The 22,935-nt window shown below is 39.3% G+C and overlaps 1 non-coding gene and 1 pseudogene across 2 annotated transcripts in view; both read right to left on the minus strand.

Annotated features, from left to right (window-relative positions):
* Positions 1-20,298, minus strand: part of LOC117977370 (ankyrin repeat domain-containing protein 18B-like) — a 50,744-nt pseudogene extending 30,446 nt beyond the window's left edge. Inside the window, exons 1-5 of the transcript XR_010111166.1 lie at positions 19,539-20,298; positions 15,364-15,478; positions 15,028-15,201; positions 11,034-11,140; positions 9,840-9,977 (exon numbers count right to left, since the gene is read on the minus strand). The product of XR_010111166.1 is annotated as an ankyrin repeat domain-containing protein 18B-like (transcript). The remainder of the gene's footprint in view (positions 1-9,839; positions 9,978-11,033; positions 11,141-15,027; positions 15,202-15,363; positions 15,479-19,538) is intronic.
* LOC117977374 (U6 spliceosomal RNA) lies at positions 8,352-8,458 on the minus strand. Its single transcript, XR_004668509.1, has one exon. It is a non-coding gene; the product is annotated as a U6 spliceosomal RNA (small nuclear RNA).
* Positions 20,299-22,935: the final 2,637 nt, after the last annotated feature.

Below are 22,935 nucleotides of genomic sequence, written 5' to 3' on the forward strand. Positions count from 1 at the left end.
CAAGACTTAAAAAAGTATTATGGAAGTAGCAGAAATACTTGCCTAAATGGAAAACCAAACTGGGAAGTCAAATGATTTCTCTCTAAGACTTGCCTAAACTTGCTTTTGTAAAACTTACAGTCCTATGGACAAAGCTAAGTCAGATCTGCCCTAAAGCCTTTGATGGTAAAAATAAGATACTGGCTACCACTGAAATTGTCAAATTTATTAGGACAAACTCTTCGACTAACCACATTTCTAACAATACTTTAAATGAGAGTTTAAGGTATTTAAGGTATTTAAACTCTCATTAATTTAGAGATTAATTAAATTAATGAATCTGATTAATCTGATTCAGACCTATACCTTGATCCAAGTGCTGCATGGATGTCTACCAATCTATGCTGAGGAGCAAGAGAAGGGATTTGGAAGCCAGGCAGGCTGACGGTCAAACTGTAGGCCAGCTGCTTTGTTAACTATGAGTTTATAAGGCAATTAATCAACTGCTCTAATCCATAGTTGTTTATTTAATAAACAGTAGGTTATAGGAACACAGATGTTGTGATGGCTTTATGAGATGATAAATGCATAGAAGATATTAGGATGTCTAGCCCAGAATACAACACTCAACAGATATTAGTTTCTTCCATCTATATTTTCTTAGTTAACATAATTTTTTAAATCTATAAAATCCTGACTGCAGACTCATCAGAACTTCCAACATCTATTAAAGAAAAAGGTAGAATGCATTTTAAATCAATAATAAATGTACAGAATATTAAAAGCATAAGAATGCAGAGTGATGCATGCCTGTAATCCAAACTACTTGGGAGGATGAGGCAGGAGGATCACTTGAGGAATCTAGAAGTTTGAGACCAGCTTGGGAAACATAGTAAGACACTACCTTCATAAAAAAATTGTGCACACTTGTGTGTATGCTTTAGATCCTGTTTTTGTTGTTGTTGGTGGTGGTGGTTTTGTTTTGGTTTGTTTTTTAAAAGCATAAGACTGATGCTTTGTTACAAATAATTCCTTTGGGAGCATGCCTGGGACCTTATTAGAATTAACATTAATTTTACCTATTGATAGGTAATTCATGCAGTAAGAACTCTTCCCTTTGTATTTATTAGATGCAAAGAAGAATAACTTTATTAAAATTTGGTATCTACAAGTGAACTGCAGTATACAAGTCATCCTAGCCAAACCCTATGAGATTGAGTAAAGATGTTATTGTTAGCAAAACAGGTGTGATGAGTCAACAGTGTCAAAAAGAATGATTTCTGGACCAAAATATGAGGAGCAGTTAAAACAGAAGATACAGTAGTACCCCTTATCCACTATATGTGAGGAAAGACATACTTGACATGTTTTTCTCTGCTCTCACGCCACAGCAACAATCATCAACAAACAAGGCTTCTGTGACCAAATGTGTGGAGAGTTTTCCCCACCAACAAGCAAGCAATCATTCCTGCTGATGGCACAATTCAATTCTCACACCCTATCTTCAGATTACATCAGATTTAATTTATAAATGAAACTTTATCATAGATATGTATGTATAGGAAAAAACAGTTTGTGATTCAGTACTATTCATGGTTTCTTGCATCCACTGGGGGTCTTGGAATGTATCTCCCACAATTAAGGGGGAACTACTGCACTTATTTTGTTATAACACAACACAGCCTCTCTAGCTCTTCAGTTCAAACTGTTCAGTTTAGGATAAAACACCCTATCACCAGAAGCCAGCAAAACATAGGAATCAGACCAGAAACAGGAATCCTTGCAAAAACTTTCCAGCTGCCAGTGGAGAAGATCTCAAGAGAGATCACTGTGTTACTCTGGCTAATACTCTTCTGGGGAAGGTGCTGGGTGGTTTCCTTAGTTGTAGCTATTTGCTCTGCCCTACATATAACAAGGCCCAAGTTCACCTGCCATTTTACTTCCCACAGAAAAAACCACTGGAAAGATCACTCCTTTAAGAGCTTATCCACATTCAGAGAGAAGCTGAAGAAACACTGGGGAGGTGTGGCAGGGTGCTGGGCAGTATTATCTCATGTGAAAAATATATAGAAAGAAAACTATCAATGCCCTTTTACTACCAGAATGTTCCAATGCTTGCTGTTCTCCCTAGTAGGAGAAAAAAATTCTTTTTCACCTCACATAAAGCAAAACTCCCTTGCCATCCCTCATAACAGAATCTAGTTGTAGGTGAGTCATGTCAACATAATACAGGCTGTTGTCAACCTCATCCCTCAAAGGAAGAGGATCAGTGAGGAACATATGTATTTACCTATAGCATTCAATGCCTGGTCTTATTTCCAACTGAAGGTAAGTATGAAAGACTGTGTGATTCCAGTTTTATAAAGTACAACCCCTTGCGCTTGTCCCCTTCCATTGCTAGACAGTGTATCTGGACCCACCTCACAGAGCAAGATGCTCCAGTTTTTGCTGTGTGGTACAGCGTGGTGTCCTTTTCCTCAACCCTTTCCATTATGTGCCAAATATCTATACAAATCATGTTTTCTAAGTATGTAAAGCATACCTCATCAGCATATATCATTCTTTACAATGATAAAGAAGCAAAAGAAAAACAAAAGGACAAAGAACATCTTAAATGACTACCTTCAATTGCCATGGAGCTTTAATTTTTTTAACTATTCAAAAATATATCCACAGTATTATTCCAACTATGTGACTCTTCTGAAAAAAGTAAAACTATGGAGACAGAGTAAACATCAATGGCTGCCACGAGTTGCTAGGGAGAAAGGGAGAGATGAACAGGCATAGCATAGAGAATTTTTAGGGCAGTGAAACTGTTCTGTCAATAATGTAACAGTAATAGATACATGTCATGTCATTATACATTTGTCCAAATTCACAGAATGTACAGCATCAAGAGTGAAGCCTGATGTAAACTATGAACTTTGAGTGATTATAAAGTGTCAATGTAAGTTCATCAGTTGTAACAAATGTACCACACTCTGGTGGAAAATACTAATAATGGGGGAGGCTATGCATGTGTTGGAGGCATGGAATATACAAGAAATCTCTGTACCTTCCCTCAATTTTGCTGTGAACCTAAAACTGCTCTAAGAAATAAAGTTATTGATTTAAAAAAGATATTCACAGCTGGGCTCAGTGGCTCATGCCTGTAACCTCAGCACTTTGGGAGGCATAGGCGGGTGGATCGCCTGAGCTCGGCAGTTCAAGACCAGCCTGGCCAACATGGCAAAACCTCACCTCTACTAAATACAAAAATTAGCTGGGCAAGGTGGCAGGCATCTGTAATTTCAGCGACTTGGGAGGCTGAGGCAGGAGAATCACTTGAGCCTAGAAGGCAGAGATTGTGGTTAACCAAAATTGCACCACTGCACTCCAGCCTGGGAGACAGTGAAACTCCATCTCAAAGAAAAAAAAAAAAAGATATTCACTGTTTATGCAACCCAGGATCTCCAGAACAATAATTAAAATAATAATTTAAAAAAATGGCCGGGCACAGTGGCTTATGCCTGTAATCCTAGCACTTTGGGAGGCCAAGGTGGGTGGATCACCTGAGGTCAGGAATTCCAGACCAGCCTGACCAACATGGTGAAACCTCGTCTCTACTAAATACAAAAGATTATCCAGGCATGGTGGTGCATGCCTGTAGTCCTAGGTACTTGGGAGGCTGAGGCAGGAGAATTGCTTCAACCCGGGAGGTGGAGGTGGCAGTGAGCCAAGATTCTGTCATTGTACTGCAGCCTGGGCAACAGAGCAAAACTCTGTCTCAAAAAAATAATAAATAAATAAAAAATAAAGATATTCACTGAACCTGTTATGATGATATATTTAAGCAAGACACAGTGACCCTAAAAATTAGAGATCATTGAAGACCAAAGTAACAGCATGTGGTCATTATATTTCTCAAATTGAAGTATATGAAATATATAAAATAAATAAATTTAATTGCATGCTTAGGTAAGAAAATATTGATAAAAATGATTGAATATTTTATCTTATAATTCTAGAGGGATTTAGCACAATATGAAAACTAGATTATTCATGTAATCAAAATAAAATACAATTTTTATTCTAATTTTAACTCAGAAATTATTATGCTTATTTAATTCAACAATTTTACTGAAAGCTTAATGAGATAAAAAGGACAGATTATAATTACCTAACATTGCTATGGTAACTTTTATACAAATACCTGTTAGTCACCAAAAGTCAAAAAGTAACCAGCATTGCAACTTAAGATGGATCATACAACAGAAATTAGTATCAAGTTACCTTATCTTATAATATTATGTTATTAAAATAAAATTTTAAAACAACACCAAAAATTAAATTGGGGCCATAAGCATTGTGCAGAAAAGATTTCATATAGCAGGAAAGAGACTGCCATCCTTAGAAAGGCCTGCATGCAAGGCTGGCCCTTGGCTGGTGTTAAGGAAATTGGAATTGGGAGGGTTTCCACCATTCCCTGAGAAGAGTGGCTCACTGTGTCTTAAGTGTTTATAGAAACAGTGCGGTTACTCTGAACATCTGCTTTCCTTGTAAGAGTCTGGAATTTGGGTACATGTAAGGGAGAGTAATTTCCACAGAAAAACTTGGATACTTCATCTCTAATGAGACTCTGGTACTGGTAGACATCACTGCACATACGCTGTCAAAATGTGAGCCTGGGAGAATTAAGCAGATCCCGGGCACTCCACAGGAGAGAACTCCTGGAGGCTTGTGCCTGGTTTCCTCCAGAATTGACCACAAGCACCTTTTTCCTCTACTAATTTTGCTTGTCCCCTTTCTTGTAATCAATTAAAGATCTGAGTATGACTATTTGCTGAGTCCTGTGAGTCCTTCTAGTGAACCACCAAACCTGGGGTGGTCTTGGGAAACCCTGACACAAATTCATTGTGTAAGATTTGTATTAAGTTGATATGATATATGTAACTGTAATCAGATGGCTATTTCACAGAATAATTTTCCCTAAACTGTTTTTCTTTTCTTTTTTGCCCTTGATATTTGACTTGGAGATTCTTGTATTTCTATATCTATCCACAGGAATAAAGCCATAAAAGGAATAAATGACACAATAATGTCAGAAAATAATGTGGAATAAGCAGCAATCCTATTTAAACTGAATAAAAAATAGAGAATCTGGGTGATTGACAATATGTTCTATAATATGAATGTTTCTAGAAAAAATAATGAAAAGGTGGTCAATTTTCTGCAACTCAACTGGGCTTAATTCCTTTTTATAATAATTGTGCAGGTCAGGTGCAGTGGCTCTCACCTGTAAATCCCAGCATTTTGGGAGGATGAGACAGGAGGATCACTTGAGCCCAGAAGTTCCAGACCAGCCTGGGCAATATAGTGAGACCTCATCTATTAAACAAAAAAATGAAAAACAAAAAAACCTTAAAAAGAAAATTAGCCAAGTGTGGTGGTGCATGCCTGGAGTCCCAGCTACTTGGGAGGCTAAGGTGAAAGGTGAAAGGATAATTTAAGGCCAGGAAGCAGAAGTTGCAGTGAGCCAAGATGGCACCACTGCACTCCAGTGCAGAGCAACAGAGGGAACAGAGGGAACAGAGGGAAACACTGTATCAAAAATAAATAAATAAACAATTGTGTATCAGGCCAGATATAACCATACAAAACTGTAGTCCCAGCTACTCAGGAAGATGAGGTAGGAGGACTGCTTGAGCCCAGGAGTTCAAGGCTACAGTGAGCTATGTTTGCACCAATGAATAGACACTTTATTCTAGCCTAGGCAACATAGAGAGACCCCATCTCCTATAATAATTGATTAATTGTGCATCATTCAAGTAAATTGTATACCTGGAGAAAAACATATGACTATTGAATATACCATAATAGTCTACTACTGATCATAGAGTTCCTGTTTACTTGCTTCTAATCTTTTTCTTTGTTTCTTATAAAACTAAAAACATGATTCACCCATTAAAGGCAGTTCATTAAAGAACAAGTCAAAAAGTCAGAAGAATGGCATCCAAACTGTAGATGTGTTATCTACCACTCCCCGCAAACAGTTGGATTTGGTCATTAAGAATCAGCAGGACTTTTAACTTGGTGTCTGTGTGCACATGCGTGTGCACATATGTATGTGTATATGTGCATGTGTGTATGTGTATGTGTATAAACTATGACAGATAAAACCATTTTGCTTGTGTAAGAATATGTAATATAAGTTGTGCTTCTCATGAAGGAATTGCTTTTCTGTCTCCTGTGCTCAGTAGCTATCCTCAAAAAATAATCTCTTATTTGTATGGGTGCATGCTGGTTCAGTTTTACAGTTCGTATTGCCATTTATTTGTGGTACCAGAAAGGGATTGCTGAGTTCCTGGTTCTAAAGATAGTTACTTTCTTAGTGACACAAATCAATATGTAATACAGTTCACCCTTCAACAGCAAGGGTTTCAACTGCAGCGATTCACTTACATGCCGATGTTTTTCTGCCTTTGCAACCCAGAGACAGCAAGATCCACCTGTCCTCTTTCTCCTCAGCCTAATCAACCTGAAGATCTTGAAGACCTTTGTCAGGATCTACTTATGCTTTATGAAAAGTCAATATATCATTCCTGATGATTTTCTTTCTAACAGCTTCATTTCTCTAGCTTACTTTATTGCAAGAACACAGTATATAATAATGCACCACAAACAAAATAGGTGTCTATCAACTGTTTATGTTATCAGGAAGGCTCCCAGTCAATGGTGGGCTATTAGTAGCTAAGGTGAAGGAACCAAAAGTTATACTCAGATTTTCAACTGCACAGGGATCAGAGTCCCTCACCCCCACATTATTCATGGGTCAACTGTAATTATTTGTTTACTAAATATAAACAATTTATTATAAAAATGAAATAGAAGATCCATTTGTATAACAAGTCCAATTTGTTATAATGTGACTATAGAGGAAACATACAACATACTAACTTAAAAATCTTTTTTCTTATTTATGCAGAAATATTATATAGGATTTTAGGGATCATAATTAAATAAAGGAATTTTTTCAGACAATAATGTTTGAGATTATAAGTTAGCTACAACTACCTTCTTAAATAAATCTGAATTTCAAAATAAAGAAGTTAAATTTTAAAAATTAATTTACATATGTATATACATATATGCACATTTAATTTACATATATTTTTAAACTGGTCTTTTTTTATTAACACTACCTTAATCTTACATCTTACTTTTTACTTTCTTATCAAGAGTAGGACCACAAGAGAAATAAGAAATTCACTATCAGAAGTCTTACCTGGTTTGTCATTTTTAAGTATCATCTTTATATGTTCCAAAATTTGTTGTTGAATTCTACGTATACAAAAGTAATAAATAAAATTGCTATTTTAATACTGAAATAAAAAATATTTACCAAACATATTAAATTCTAAAACCATTTCAGGCAATATCAGACCTAATATCAGAATTTTAATGTCCCATACACTTCAAATTTTTAAACCTTACAAGCTTATTAAGCTTATAATTAAAGAAGAAAAAAAGTGAAGTACTCATAAATGGAGGAAGCATAGCTCAGTAAATGAACTCTAGTTAGCTGGACATCATGTAACGTGTCCTGCACTCAGAATAAGTCCTCACTCTGTAACTAATAGATATTTTGTTTTCAGACAAGTTGCTTCTCTTAGGCTCCCTGGTTTTTTCTAAAAAAGGATTTTGCTAGCTTACTTCAGTAGGTTGTTAGGAAGATGTAATAAGATTACATGTTTAAATGTTCAGGAAATAGTAAAGCAATGGAATGATTTATTCTTGAACTTTATTGCTTGGTGTGTGTTTTTCTATAAGTTCTAATATTCAATTGTTGCAGTTTTCAGAAAATGTTATTAAGTGCTAATTTTGGTTATTAGTTGTATTCTTTGTGGCTTGTAATTCAGGGCATTCTACCTAATTCATAACTAATCTGATTAAAATAGATTACCTAATTGTCTCCCATCACTGAGCTCATCAATCACACCAAAGGCAGAAAACTAATAGGTGTCAAAACCTGGGCTTGGACAACTACCACTCCTTCTCTACCTCCTCAAACTCTGAGCCAGCAGATCTGTGCTAGGACGCTGGATCTCCATGGTCCTCTCCAACAAACAGACGAGACAAAACCCTGCTTTTATTGTTTTTCAGTTCCATGAAGGAAATGCAAGTTGACATTTTGTCATTTCCAAGACATGTAGTAGCAACAAGTAACATCCCCTTATTACTCAGCTCTGTTCTCATTTCAGAGATCACCTTACATCAATAGTTTTATAGTGATAATCACAATTTCAATATTGGGTGTCTTCTGTTTTGGTTTCACTCACACTGCTTCCTTGGAGCTACTCAACAAATAGTCAAATGACCTTCCCGGGACTATGCAAAATATGGAATGCTTTCTGAATTTGTGTGCCATCCCTAGGCAGCAGCCATGCTTACCTGCTCTGTATTGATCCAATTTTTAAATATGTGCTGCTGAAACAAGTACAAAGCCCTGTTTGATACATGGATACTCATGAGTTATGGATGAGGCTTAGCTCTGTTAAATCCAACTCACTGACTTTAGATTCAGAGAATTTTATTGAATGGCTTCCTGTGAGGTAGAATTTTAAAATATATTTAAAACTCCTGGAAGAGTTGTGATTAGCCCAGGAGATTTTCATTATCATAGAGACACATTACTTGAGGGGCCAATTGCAAGTTGGTTCCCACTACTCGGTGGAAAGATAACATGGAACCTTCTGCTATCTAACCAAAGCTGCTCCACAGGATGTAAAAAAGCCTCAAGGTACAGATCTGATAGCAAAAGAGAAAGGGAACCCTAATCTCTTCCTGCAACATTATTTGAACATCCCTGACTGTTGAGAGCAATCCCAACTAATATTGGTTAAAGAACAGACAATCACGGGTCTCATAGGATAACTTACCATGAATGCCTAGGCTAAGTCTAGCTAAGATGTGGGCTCCAAATAAGGTTTTTAGTGTAGGGTGAGGATCAACTTGCTCGATATTTGTGTGGGTAAAGCTAGGAGGCCTAGCTGCCAGATCAGGGTGCTGGGAACAATGACTGAGCATAAGTACATAAATTAATAAACCCCGTAGCTTTGAACTCTATGTATGAATCAACACAAAAACTGAGGGGTCTGAATGAGTGAAGGCATCCTGGTGGCAAAGGTCAATGATTATCAGATTGCAGGACTGGTTACAATGGCAAAAATACAGGAATTGAGTCCATGGAAACAACAGAATGATCAGAATGGCCTTTTTCCCCCTACTTCTGACTTGTAAAGAAAGATTGCCTTCCTTGGGCTTAGGAAACCCCTTAGCTTCTTGGAAAATCCAAAGAAGGAAGACACAGGAGATAGCCCCAGGGGAAAATACTAGATTTTCTGCTAAATTGGACATTTCAAGACCCGATAACTAATTAGAAAAGTCAGGCCAGGCATGGTGGCTAGCACTGTGAGAGGCCGAGGCAGGTGGATTACTTGAGCTCAGGAGTTCAAGACCAGCCAGGGCAACAGAGTGAGACCTTGTTTCAAGGAAAAAAAAAAAAAAAAAAGAAAAGAAAGGAAAAGAAGTAAAAAATGTGGCTCTTTTTATCCCATGCATGGGGATTATACTTGGAATAAAATGAACAACATTGAGATCCCTAGGGATAAAGGTCTTAAAAATCCTGAAAACATCTTGCACTCTACTTCTAACTAATCTAGACTTCTGCTTGATTTCTGGCTAAAAGGTAGACTAACTCATTGCTATTTCAAACCATCTGAACAAAACTAGGAACTCTCACCTAATGTATAAGATGGAATAGTTGCAATTATTTTAAACTTCAATTCAATATTAACTGGCCTTTTAACATAAACACTTACTTTGTCAAACGGCAAGAAATAGCATAATCTTCTGCATCTTGTCCACACATGTCTTGAGTAAAGACATTAATATTTTGCTTAAGAAGGATGTTGACAATACCCGGTGAGTCATGGTGCACAGCAAGCATGAGGGCTGTTCTAAAATAACAAAGAAATCACTCCACTCAAGAACTTTAATAAAGACTTTTTTAAACAGCTAGTTTGATATACTTTACCAATTTAATATCCACCTGTCAATGTAGACATAATAATATTTTGCATGTACTAGCTTGGGTCTATAAGCATCTAGGGTGCTCAGGTGTTCATCTTTATAAATTGTCACCAAGGCTAAAAGAAAAGGACAACAAGGAAGGCTCTTGTCCCACTGGGGTATGACATAATACAAGTTGCTAACTCATAGTCCTTTGATAGCCAAGAAACTGTGCTGAGGTCACTTATCTAAAGTAGGTAAAGATTTAGATGAAGATTTCCCCATTGCTTTCCTAGTCTGATATACTGTAATTTATATCAGCTAGGGGTCAGATAAGAGCTATCTGCAGACTGAAAACAACAACAACAATGATGATGATGACAATACTAGTAGTCATAAACTAAAAGTCCACACTTTAAAAATAAATAAAACTGGCCAGGTGCAGGGGCTCATGCCTGTAATCCCAGCACTTTGAGGAGCCAAGGAGAGCAGATCACAAGGTCAAGAGATTGAGACCATCCTGGCCAACATGGTGAAATCCCATCTCTACTAAAAATACAAAAATTAGCTGGGCATGGTGGTGCGTGCCTGTAGTCCCAGCTACTTGGAAGGCTGAGGCAGGAGAATCTCTTGAGCCTGAGAGGTGGAGGTTGCAGTGAGCCAAGATCACACCACTGTACTCCAGCCTGGCAACAGAGCCAGACTGCATCTCAAAAAAAACTTAATAAAGCTAATACAAAACCCTTTAGCTAATAAAAGATTACAGTACCAAAAACATCCAGTTATAAATAACAAACACTCTGTATTATAGGAGAAGATGAATCCTACTATATACTGTTCTTTATGTTACTCAGTCCAAATATTTGCTGATCTATCTGATTATTCATGGTGATATTTTTCACTATATGCCAATAATTACATTAATCTTCTTATTAATATTTCTGACTTGAGTGACTGTTACCACTCTAGAATACTCAGGTTTTATTTAAAAAGAACTACTGTACCATCTCAGGCTATCAATGGCATGTGTACTTGCTTTGTTTTTCAATAAAAATTCCACCATTTTCTCTTTCTTGCAAATTATAGCGAATAAAAGTGGGGTATTATTGTCCTATAAAACAGCAGAAAAAATTAATAATTCACAAAATTACATATTTCTCAACTGAACTGAAAATCTTCTCTAAGGTGCTTTGAACTTCAACATACAATATAGAAAGGAAGTAAATGAAAAGCAGTCCCTTCCTTCTCACTCCTCTGTGCTTTCTGATGTGCTGCTTTTTGCCTTGCAAACAACCCTCCTCTGTCTCCCCGGATTAACTGTGGTCATTGCCAAAACTCACCTTAAACATTTACCAGTCCCAAGAATCCTTGCTTTGATCACAGCACTTAGCATGGTACATTGTAATCATTTCACTGTGTCCCACTGAAACCAAGAGCTTCTTGAGGCAAGGGCTGTATCTTTTGTCTCTATAGCCCCAAAACCCTAAGACACAGTAGGAAACATTTTAAGTTTTTTACATAAATTAATGATCTAAATTATTCTCACTAAAGCAGTGTTCCTTAAACTATATTCCAAAGAATATTTGCCTTACCAGAAGTATTATACCCCAAGAGAAAGACTCCATGACCATCTGCATTTGAGAAGTATTGTAAAACTGTATGTTATGTCCAATAATCAAGGAATCTCTTGAATTTTACCTACTCCCCATTTGACAATACTATTTGTGGCAAACATTAACATTTGAGGAATTAAGAGTTTTAGGGGTACAGTTGCCAGAGCTTCCCAATGCAGGTGGAAGTTTTTTCTGGGTGGTACAGACTTGCTTGATTCACTTCTATCAATGGTGTCAGGATCCCAGATGCGAATGTCAGGCACTCCTGCTCCAAATGGGTCACTATGGAAATGAGCTTTGAATTAAGAGAGATTGGCTTCAAATGCACTTATTTTCCTTATTATTAAATAGTCCATGGGTTTTTTCCCTAATACAAGAGAATAGATTTTTATCTTTACTGTTCAAAAGCTCAGTATGTTCTGTGTAAGAGAAATAGGTTTAAAAAACTTAAGAACAAATATTTAAAAAACCAAAGCTCAGTAAGAAATACTATTCTCAATTATAATGGTAATCCCGGGACCCCAGGGCAGCTCTACGTTTTAAATCCATTTTTATTGGCTTCCACTTAAAGGGCTACTTAAAATTATTTTTTATTTTAGACAAAATATAAATCCAAAATAAAAACATAATGGCTTATCAAAAAAATTCTCATACTGATCCATATGAATTATTTCTGGCATAATAAAAGCCAGTAAGTCACTTGCATTTCTAAGGAAGAGCACTGAGGAGAAAGATGTAATGTCTGCAATATTCAGAAATTATCCGACTATAACCAGGAATAACCTAAAAAGGCTTCCAGGCATTCTTATGGGCAGAGAATTATTTGTGGTGTATACATAAAGAAAAGAGTTTCAAAAACTTCTAAATTCTAAAATTCAACTCCATAACTGAGGGATTTATATACTCTATAGACTATATATTATAACAAATATGTGCTGACTTAAAAACCTTGAAATCTTTATCAAAATATACTATAACATAGGAGTTTTAAACTCAAATACTTACAAGGACAAAGGAAGGTTGCCTGAGTAAAGGAAGTACTAAGGTGGGCACAGTAGCAAACTGGAGAATACATGCCTTCTATAAAGGGGCAACCTCTGCACAGCAGACAAAACAGTGATAGAAACTCAGGGGACACCAGATTTGATTTTTTAAAATAAGCCTGAAGTCCAGATTTCTACACCAGTCTTCTAAATTTTACATGTTGATTCAACTTATAGAGGAAAACAAACAAATCTGTGTACCACATTAGAATATAGCCCTTGTGTTTTTATATTCGCTATTAATGTGTTACTAAATGGTTGTGTATAATCCAAGTATTTGCATGTAAAATATTTTCTTTCTCTAGTATCATATGTTTTACCAAAAAGTCAGGCTCTCATATATAATAAAAATTGCTTAAAAAGACTCATAATACCTGCTTCAAGAATTTTTCCAACACTTATTCATTTAAAATATATTTGTATATAATTTTCCCAGATTGTTAACCAAATAGATAATTGGTTCATAGGACTGCTAAAACTAAATTATTAAAAGAATTCATATCTGTATTTTTATTAACTCCATGGACTTCAGTGTTTAAAACTGACATTTTGGGTATGCTAAAGCTCTATAAACTTAACAAACGTACTGAGCCAGTTCATAATACAACTTCAACTAAAAAAAATAGTTTAGGATTTGCTACTATTCTAATTGAGAAAGCCCAACTTGTAATGAACATTTGTTGACACGTAATTACATGCATGGTGACAAAGGGACATCAAATCATGAAAGGGTCAGCCTCTACTTGTTGAAAGATTACGCATAAGCAAATTTCTAAAAACTCTGAATGTCAGTGAATGATTAATGGTGGGAAGGAAAAGTGTTATTCTGTAAGCTGAGAGATATTGCCAGTAATATTTCCGTTCACTTTCCAGTCACAAATGTAGAGAAAGACAGATAAGTCAGGCTAATTTACTGAAAAGGAGAACTTTGAAGGAAGTAGCACCTATCAAATGCCAATTCTTCTAGAGATTTCTTACGTTTTTGAGATACAGAAATTTATATGTTGCACTTATCTGTTCTGGGGTTCTTAATCAGGAGTGTATCCTAAACTTGAGGGTTTGTGTGTGTGTGTGTGTGCTGTTATTGTTGTTAGAGGCAAGAGTCTCACTATGTTGCTCAAGCTGAACTTAAACTCAGGCTCAAGCTGGGACTACAGGAACATGTCACTGTGCCCAGCTTCAAGAAAATGTTTTTTAAAATGTTCAGGCCTTATTAGGTCTATTACATCAAAATCCTCAGGGGAAAGCCTACAATTGTAGATTTTTAACAAAATGTCCTCAGGTCGCTGTAATGCACAATTCTGAGAATTAGTGCAGCAATCACTTCAGTCTCATCTCTCACCCGCATGGCTAGTTCCCTTTATCAGTTGGACATGTGGCCAAAAAGAGAAAAGAGTAAGAGATAGTGTCATTTATTAAAGCTCCAGTTAAGTTTCCTGGGTATGGGTAGAACACAAACAAGTAAACTCAAAATCCCACTTGATTTTGCTATTTACAAGCTCCTTATCTCCCACCTTCCCACCAAGACATTCTAGGTTTGAGAGGAGTCTTTAGACTCTTATCTAAGTGGCTGTTTCTGCCAGGATGGGCAATAAGTCAGTTAATAATTTGTTCCACCTTCTGCTGAAGTGTTTCTCACTTCACCACCACATATTCACTGCCAACCTGGTTTCCTCAAAGTCTTCCTAAAATTCATCTCTAGGCAAGTTTCAACTCACTCTCATTTTCAAACCAAAAATTATTAGACCCAAAGCTAAGGAGCACCTTGTCTCAACACATAAACTGGAAGAACAGCAAACTAAGAGAAAAAAAAAAACTCTTCATAGCATTTTCCCTCATTACCTAATTTCCAAGTGACCTGCATATTTCTGATTGCTCCCCTTTTCCCTTCCCATTTTCCCCTGTTAAGCCCTGTGCCACTGAGAGATGATACATCAGTTTTTCAGAAAATTATCAGCAGCAGCAACATGTCCACTTATTGTAAGTTGCTTTAGTTTCGTTTGAGTTTTAAGATAAAGCCTATTTCCAGGGCATAATTTCTTTCCTGTGTTGTTTTATGCTAATTAGGGGGAAAAAAGGAAAGAACCCTGCACAGAAAAAAAGTTGAAAAGGTTTTACCTTTAACAAATTCACAAATATTTTCCAAAGTGCGTTTTATAAAGCTGTACCCTTTAATGCTCCTTTAAAGGTATCAATATTTAAAATAAAATCTTAGACAATTATTTCAAAATAATTTGCATTTGCATTCAGGGAATGGTTGAGCTTCCAAACATAAAAAATTGACCCTTACCTATGTCAATGTTAAAACAAATATTTTGGAAAGAAAGTTGATTGATCTATACCTTGTCCAGTGCTTCAATATTTGCACCATGGAAAAGCAGTTTTTCTGCCAGTGAGGTGCTCTCACTATACACAGCATAATGGAGAGCAGTGTTGCCGTAGATATCCTTAAGGTTTGGATTGGTGCCATGTTCCTGCAGAATAATGGCACAAGACTCCTCCTGGCAATGGACAGCCTTTCCGTATTAGACCAAGAAACAGATTGTAAATTCCAAGAATTCAAAATACACATTCCACAGGTTTCACCAACTAGTTATATTTAATTGAGATCAATTTATTTTAATTCTATATATGCAAATCAAATCCATGTCATGCTAAAAGAGTTGGCTCTAATATACCTGTATCAAAGGCGTTCTGTTTTCTTTGTCACAGATATCAATCTGGCATTTTCTGCTAACCAGGAGAGTGACCACTTTCACATGGCCACTGGCACAGGCCAAATGTAGAGCAGTTCTACAAGAGTAAGAGAACTTTTTAGGAAACTGTAGTGCGACATCTCAAAACCCACAATCATTCATATAACTGTAAAAAATGAATAGCATGTTTTTCCTCTGCCTTCAAAACAAATACTTAATTTTTTTGAAGAAAGTACAATACTTACTAGCTCTTATTGCTCACTGCCTTAATGAAAACAGCAGCCTATCTGAATAGAAATAGCTCAGTCTTTGGGTTCAGTTCAACTAGGGCTTGAGTCCTACTTTAAACCCTGTCACTTACCAACTATTGCTTAGCCTTTCTGTGCCTCAACTTCCTCATTAATAAAGATGACAATAGTAGCTGTCTCATAGGACACCATCGTGATGCTTAAATGACAAGCTATGTATTTAGAATAGTTCTACAACAACTCAATAATTGTAAGATTTTTGTTTTTGAGACTAAGTCTCACTCTTTTGCCCAGGCTGGAGTGCAATGATGTAACTATAGCTCACTGCAGCCTGGAACTCCTGGGCTCAAGCAATCTTCCATCCCCAGCCACCTGAGTAGCTGGGACCACAGATGTGCACCAGCATGCCCAGTTATTTATTTAAAAATTTTTGAAGAGTAAGAATCTCACTTTGTTGCCCAGGATGGTCTCAAACTCCTGACATCCAGCAATCCTCTCACCTCAGCCTCCCAAAGTTCTGGGATTACAGGTGTGAGCCACTGCACCCAGCCAGATATTATAAATGTTACTATTACTACTACTTAACAAAAACATTTTAATTAGGTAAAAGACACAATTATACCTACTTTGCAGGATGGCTTAAAGAGTAGGTCACATTTTAATACTTCTGACATTGGAATGCCACTTATATTATTATAACTATAATTGGTAGCATTTTAAAAATTATCTTATTGATATATAAAATAGCGGGGCATCACACAATCCATGAGACCTTACATTAAGTAGAACATGGTATACTCAGCAGGTCTAGGGCAGTTCTAGGCATATAACTGGCATGTAAATACATTTTAGTTCTTAAAGGTACTATGGGGATAGAGCACTGAAATAACAATAATGCATTTTTTAAACAAATTAATTCCTTGATTTTCAAACAAACTGAAGCCAAAGGAAACTCATGATTCAAATGAATACATATGGCTCATTTTATTCAATATTTATACTTACAGAATATATGCAAATAAGACTTTCCAATGATTAATATTAGTATTTAAGACTGATAAACTTTTGAATGGGCAGTTAAAGGTTATCTTCTACTATTTTCTAACTTCAGAAATGCTTTTGTTTGAAAGGTGGGAGATAAAGTTTCAAGGAGATTAAGTCCCAATATTCCTATTTTAAATCTCTCAGTTTGTGCAGGCAGGGCAGGTAAACATGAAGTTTTTAAGGATAGAAGCGTCCTGAGAGATAGTAGAATATGTCTGCTACATAACAGGTACTCAGGTTATGTTTGATGAATAAATGGAATGAACGAATGGATAAATACAGTTGGGGAGTTCAATATTTTTAAATAACTCCTATAAAGCAATATTTTTGCAATAGTAATTATTTATATGTTATTTTTATTTTTAAAGAATACAATTAAAATGAAATGATTAATCTATCACTGTTTGCATAAATTGAATGAATATATAAGAAAAACATATGTACATAATAAAATATATAGATAATAAAATCTGGAAACAGATAAAAACATTCCCTTTTTACTTCTGAAGAGGCTAAAAGTTCAAAGAAGATAACAATACACACAATAATGATAAAAAATAGAAAGTGAGAAATTATTTTTAATAATGTAAGATTCATATTCCTCTCTTCCCAAGGATTATTCTTTTATTAATAAACTTTACTAGAAGTTTTGTACATGCTCACTGCAGCAATCACAGATAAGAAAAAGGAAAAGAACTTTACTTAAAATACAAATGCTCAGAAATTACAAATTTTATATTTTGTACATATTTTTTGCTAAAACAAGACCATAATATGTTTGTGTGTATGTATAATTTAACTGATTTTTTTCCTCGCTAGCTATAACAAAATACATCTTCGCACATCAATGTACTTCTGTATCTATTGCCACCTTCAATGGTCACATATTATTCCATCCTACAGATGCAACTGAAATTTATTTATAGGATCCATTCTATGGGTTCTTTTTAAAATAAGTGCTGTGAAAAATAAAGTGCATGTATCTTTATTTCCTAAGGGTGTTTTAGTATAATGGAATTGATGGGTAAAGGGCATACATATTTTTTAAATGTAGTACTTACCACCAAATTATCTATTTGAAAAGTAATCAGCAACTTAAACTTTAAACAGGAGTATAAAACATCCTCGCAAATATTGTGGATAGAAAACTGTTTCATTCCTCTTTTAATTTAAATTCTTATACCAGAAATGTGAAGGACTTTTTGCTATGTACACAAATAACTTGCAGATCTGGAAAAAAGTACTTTGCCCAATTTTAGAGTTTTTGATGATTTGATTTGAAAGAATTCCCTGTAAAATGAAAATGTACTTTTCATCTAATGTGTATATATACATACAACTTTTCATCTAATGTGTATATATAACTGATATATATGTAAGAGATTATATCTGTAATAATATATATGGTATATGTATCAGCAATATATATATCATATGATATATAATAAACAATATAGGCTGGGCACGGTAGCTCATGCCTGTAATCCAAGCACTTCGGGAAGCCAAGGCAGGCAGATCACTTGAGCTCAGGAGTTCAAGACCAGCCTGGCCAACATGGTGAAATCCCTCTCTACTAAAAATAGAAAAATTAGCCAGGCATGCAGGCACCTGCCTGTAACCCCAGCTACTTGGGAGGCTGTGCGAGGAGAATTGCTTGAACCCGAGAGGCAGCGGTTGCAGTGAGCCAAGATTGTGCCATTGGACACCAGCCTGGGCAAAGAAGTGAGACTCTGACTCAAAAAAAAAAAAAAAAAGAAAAAGAATATAATGAATTCCCTCTAAAATGAAAACACACTTTTCATCTGAATATATATATATAATATAGTTAATATTTTTCAAGTAAGCTCTCTTTTGTTATTTTTTTCTGAAACACAGGCAGTTTTAATTTTTAGTTTGCTAAATCAACCTTCAGAATGTCTGCTTATGAGGTCATTCTTAGGAAGGCTTTTGTCAACATAAAGTGTACCTGTAAAATAAGCGTTTGTGTTTTCTTCCGGTACTTTACTCATTTTCATATGTAAAAATTTCAATCTGTATTCCTTCAGGAACTCATGTTTGTGACATAAAATTTCATTAGTTTTCTTCAAACAGCAGACATTTTTTCGTTAATAATTCATCCTTTCGTACTCATTAATCCTTACGTATATCTTACATAATTTCAGTGTTTCTGGGTTGCCTATTCTGTTCTATGCGTTTGTCTTTTCAGCTGTTAGTCAACAATTAATTGTAGAAATTAATAGCACATTTTGCTATCTAGAGGAGCAAGTGTTTTTTCACTCCATTATGAAATTTTTTTAAATGTCATCACAGTGGTGAAAGACAGCAGGTGTCGTACAAAAATGTTAAAACCTTGATATTTTCATTCGGTCTATGTAAAATTGATAAACACAGAAAGAGCTCACATTTTGGGGAAAATGTGCCTTCCCATTCAAGAACACAGAACCCACCTCCCACTTCCAAGTTTCTCTCTAAGAACCTTCAGTAAAGAACCTACCTACACAGGGGGATACGGATGTAAAACGGACAGTTTTATCTGAGAACTTTTCGCCTACTGAAAATAACTCACGGTATTTTTGAGAGGGGAATGAGTTCTCTCATTAGGCACCTCCTATAATGTATATAAACCATGTTTTAAACGTGTACGTTAAAATTAACAACACTATATGCTTAACTTTGTGAGTTAAATCACTCAAATTCTCCACCAACTGCTCCAGCCAGGGAATTATGAGGGATGGAAAACAGCTGAGGGTCCGTTTGGCTCCGCCGCTCAGAGGGTGCCCGGCGACCTCCAAGGCCCCCGTCCCAGGGGCTGCCGGAAAGCCGGACCTGGGGACCCCCTGCCACCCCGGGCTGAGCCCCCGCTACCTGTGCTGCTTGTCCAGGGCGTCCAGGTCTCCGCTCCTGCGCGCCAGACAGCGCTCCACCTCCGTGGCGTCGCCCTTGACAGCTGCCTTGTGGATCTTCTGCAGTTCCGAGTACCGGATTCGGTACCCGGAACCCGTGTAGACGTGGTCTATGGTGCCCAGGACCGTCTGGCCCCTGTGGCTTCTGAAGCCGAACAACTTCATGGTGGTGACTTCTCAGACTCCCAACCACCTGCTCTTGAGAGGAGGCAGCTCCCTGTCACCTTTTCACCTCCCCCCCCGCCCCCGCCGACCCAGCCCCAAATCCCCTATCCAACCCCAAATCCCCTATCCAACCCCAAATCCGCCATCCAACCCCCAATCGGCGATCCCAAATCTATTATCTAATCCAAAATCCGCGATCCAGCCCGGTCCACCACAGCCTTCAGCAGCGACACTCGCAGCCTCCGACCTCTCAGACCGAGTGAGCCTCGCAAAGCCGTTGGGCGCGCGCCTGCACCGCGGTGGCCGCCCGGCTCCCGGAAGTCGCTCGGAGGCGGCACGCGCTGGCAGGTGGGGCTGCAGCTGCGAGAGGGGGCGGGCCTGGGAACCACCGCGGGTATGCGGACCTTGCCATTCTCAGGATTCCTGCGGAAACGCTGTGCGCTGGCTGCGCTCCAGGAGCAGGAGCAGGAGGAGGTCGCCCTCTAGAGTCTGGAGTCTGGGGAGAGGAGGAAGGCTCCTTCTTTGTAGGCCACTGGTGTTGCTGAAACCTCTGCCGCCACCTGCTGGGCACCCCCTGATAGCGCCCCTAACCCGCCGCCAGCTGTTGGACCCGGGATAGCGCCCCTAACACCCTCCCCTCGCCGCTGCAGTGTAGAAACCCAATAGCGCCCCCAACCCGTCCCCGCCTCAGACGTTGCAGCACCAGATAACTCCCCCAACCTGCCCCCTGCCGTGGGCCATGCAGCCACGGATTGGACCCCCAACCAACTCCCTCGCCGCTGGCAGTGACGCCCCAGAAAGCGCTGCAACCTGATCCCCGCCGTGAATAGTGTAGCCACGGATCCTTAAGGCCCCCAACTCGCTCCCCACGATGGGCAGTGCCCTCCCAGATAGCGGATAGCACCCTCAACCATCCCCCAGCCGCGGGGTATGATGCCCTGGATAGCGCACCCAACCCGCACCCCCCCCCCCGTGGACAGCTTAGCCCCCGACAGCTCCCCTAACCCGTATGCCACTACCGAGAATATGGTCCCGATAGCGCATCAAACCTGACCCCCGCCACAGGCAGTGCAGCAGCTGATAGCTCCCCTAACTCGCTCCCACTGACCACAGTACAGCCCCCTAATGATGCCCACAACCCACCACACCTCCCCACCCGCCACCAGTGGGGTATCGCCCCCAAACTGCCCCTTGCCGCTAGCAGTGTAGCCCCCAATAGCGCACCCAACGCCCCCCTCTATCATGAGCAGTCTGGCCCGCGATTGCACCTGAAACCACCCCCTCCAATCACCTCCCTGTACCCCCCTTTCCCGCGCCCCCCCCCACCTGCAGTGTACCACCTGATACTGCCCCTAACCTATCCCCTGCGGGGGGCATTGCAGCCCCAGATAGCGCCCCCAACAAGTCCCCCGCCACAGGCAGTGCAGCCCCCAAACCACCCCCCACCCCACTATGGGCAATGAAGCCAGACCAGTCAGCACCCCGAACAGTCCCTCCACCCCGGCACCGCCGGCAGTGTAACCACAGTAGCGGCCCTAACCCGTCCCCTGTGGCGGGCAGTGTAGCACCCAATACGGCCCCCAACCAGCCCTACTGCTGCTGGCAATACAGCCCAGGATAGTGCCCCCAACCCGCCCCCCGCTGCTGCGGGCAGCGCAGCCCGGCATAGCACACCTAAAGTAGTGACGCCCGGAATAACACCCCTACCGGCCCCCGGCCGCGGGCAGTATAGCCCCGGATAGCGCACCTACCCAATCGCCTTTCTACGCTCTGGCCGGCTGCAGTGTCCGCTGCTGCCACCCACAGCAGCGAGGCGAGCCAGCGAGGCCAGCCGCAGTCCCACAGACTCTAGCCTCCAGCCTGTGGTAAGTGCCTCCTCTTTCCCTTCCTGTATCCAGGCAAGGAGCAGCTCCCGCTGCCAGCCGCCTGTCTCCATCACCGCCACACACTATGCAGAGGCAAGCCCTGGTGCCACAGGATCCAGCCTCCAGCCCCCAGCGTGTGGCGGGGGACACCGCTTTCGCCTTCTTTAAGGTGGGAACGGAGGGGTTGGGAACGCTGAGGCACAACAGCCTGCAATGGCGCAATTCCCCCTTAGCATGTTTTATATACTGAGGTTATGCAAGCCAGGTTCCTGGACTTCATGTTCTGATTGGATGAGAAAACCGCTAGGCCTGCTAGTTGGGGGCACTATCCCAGACTGTATTGCCGGCAGCAGTGAGGTGGGTTAAGGGTGCTATCCAGGGCTGCACTGCTCGGGGGTGTGGGTGGGGGGGGTTCGGGTTGAGGGCGCTATGGGGTGCTGCAATGCCCACGGTGCAGGGAGAGGGGGCAGTTTGGGTGTGTTGGGTGCGCTATGGGGGGGGGGGGCTACACTGCTGGTGGCAGGGGGCAGGGTTGGTTGGGGACCGTATCAGGGGCTGCACTGATTGCTTTAGCTAGGATTTCCAGTACTATGTTAAGTAACAGTGGTGACAGTGGGCATCCTTATCATGTGCCAGATCTTAGAGGAAAAGCTTTCCATTTTCCCCCATTCCATATGATTCTAGCTGTGAGTCTCTCTCATGTGGTTTTTATTATGTTGCGGTATGTTTCTTCTGTACCTGGTTTTTTGAGGATTTATAACATGAAGGAATGCTGAATTTCATCAAATGCTTTTTCAGTTTCAGTTGACATAATCATACTGTTTTGTCGTTTATTTGGTTGATATGATGTATCACATTGAGTGCTGAATGACCCTTGCATCCCAGGGATACATCCCACTTGATCCTGATGAATTATCTTTTTAATGTATTGCTGAATTTGATTTGCTGGTATTTTGTTGAGGATGTTTGCATCAATATTAGAGATACTGGCCTGTAGTTTCCTTCTCTGACGTCTTTGTCTGATTTTGGTATGAGGGTAATAATGGCCCCACAGAATAAGTTCGGAAGTATTCCCTGCTGTTTTTCAAAATAGTTTGAGTAGGATTGGTACTAGGTCTGTAAATGTGTGGTGTGAAGCCATCAGCAGTGAAGCCATCAGTTCCTGGGCTTTTCTTTACTGGGAGACTTTTTCTGATGGTTTCGATCTCATTACTTGTTACCAATCTGTTCTGGTCTTGGATGTTTTCACTGTTCAAACTAGGTAGGTTGTATGCGTCTAGGATTTCTACTAGGCTTTCCAATTTATTGGCATATAATAGCCAGTTAAGA

The sequence above is a fragment of the Pan paniscus genome, chromosome 22 (assembly GCF_029289425.2).
Source record: "Pan paniscus chromosome 22, NHGRI_mPanPan1-v2.0_pri, whole genome shotgun sequence".
Classification (NCBI taxonomy): Eukaryota; Metazoa; Chordata; class Mammalia; order Primates; family Hominidae; genus Pan; species Pan paniscus.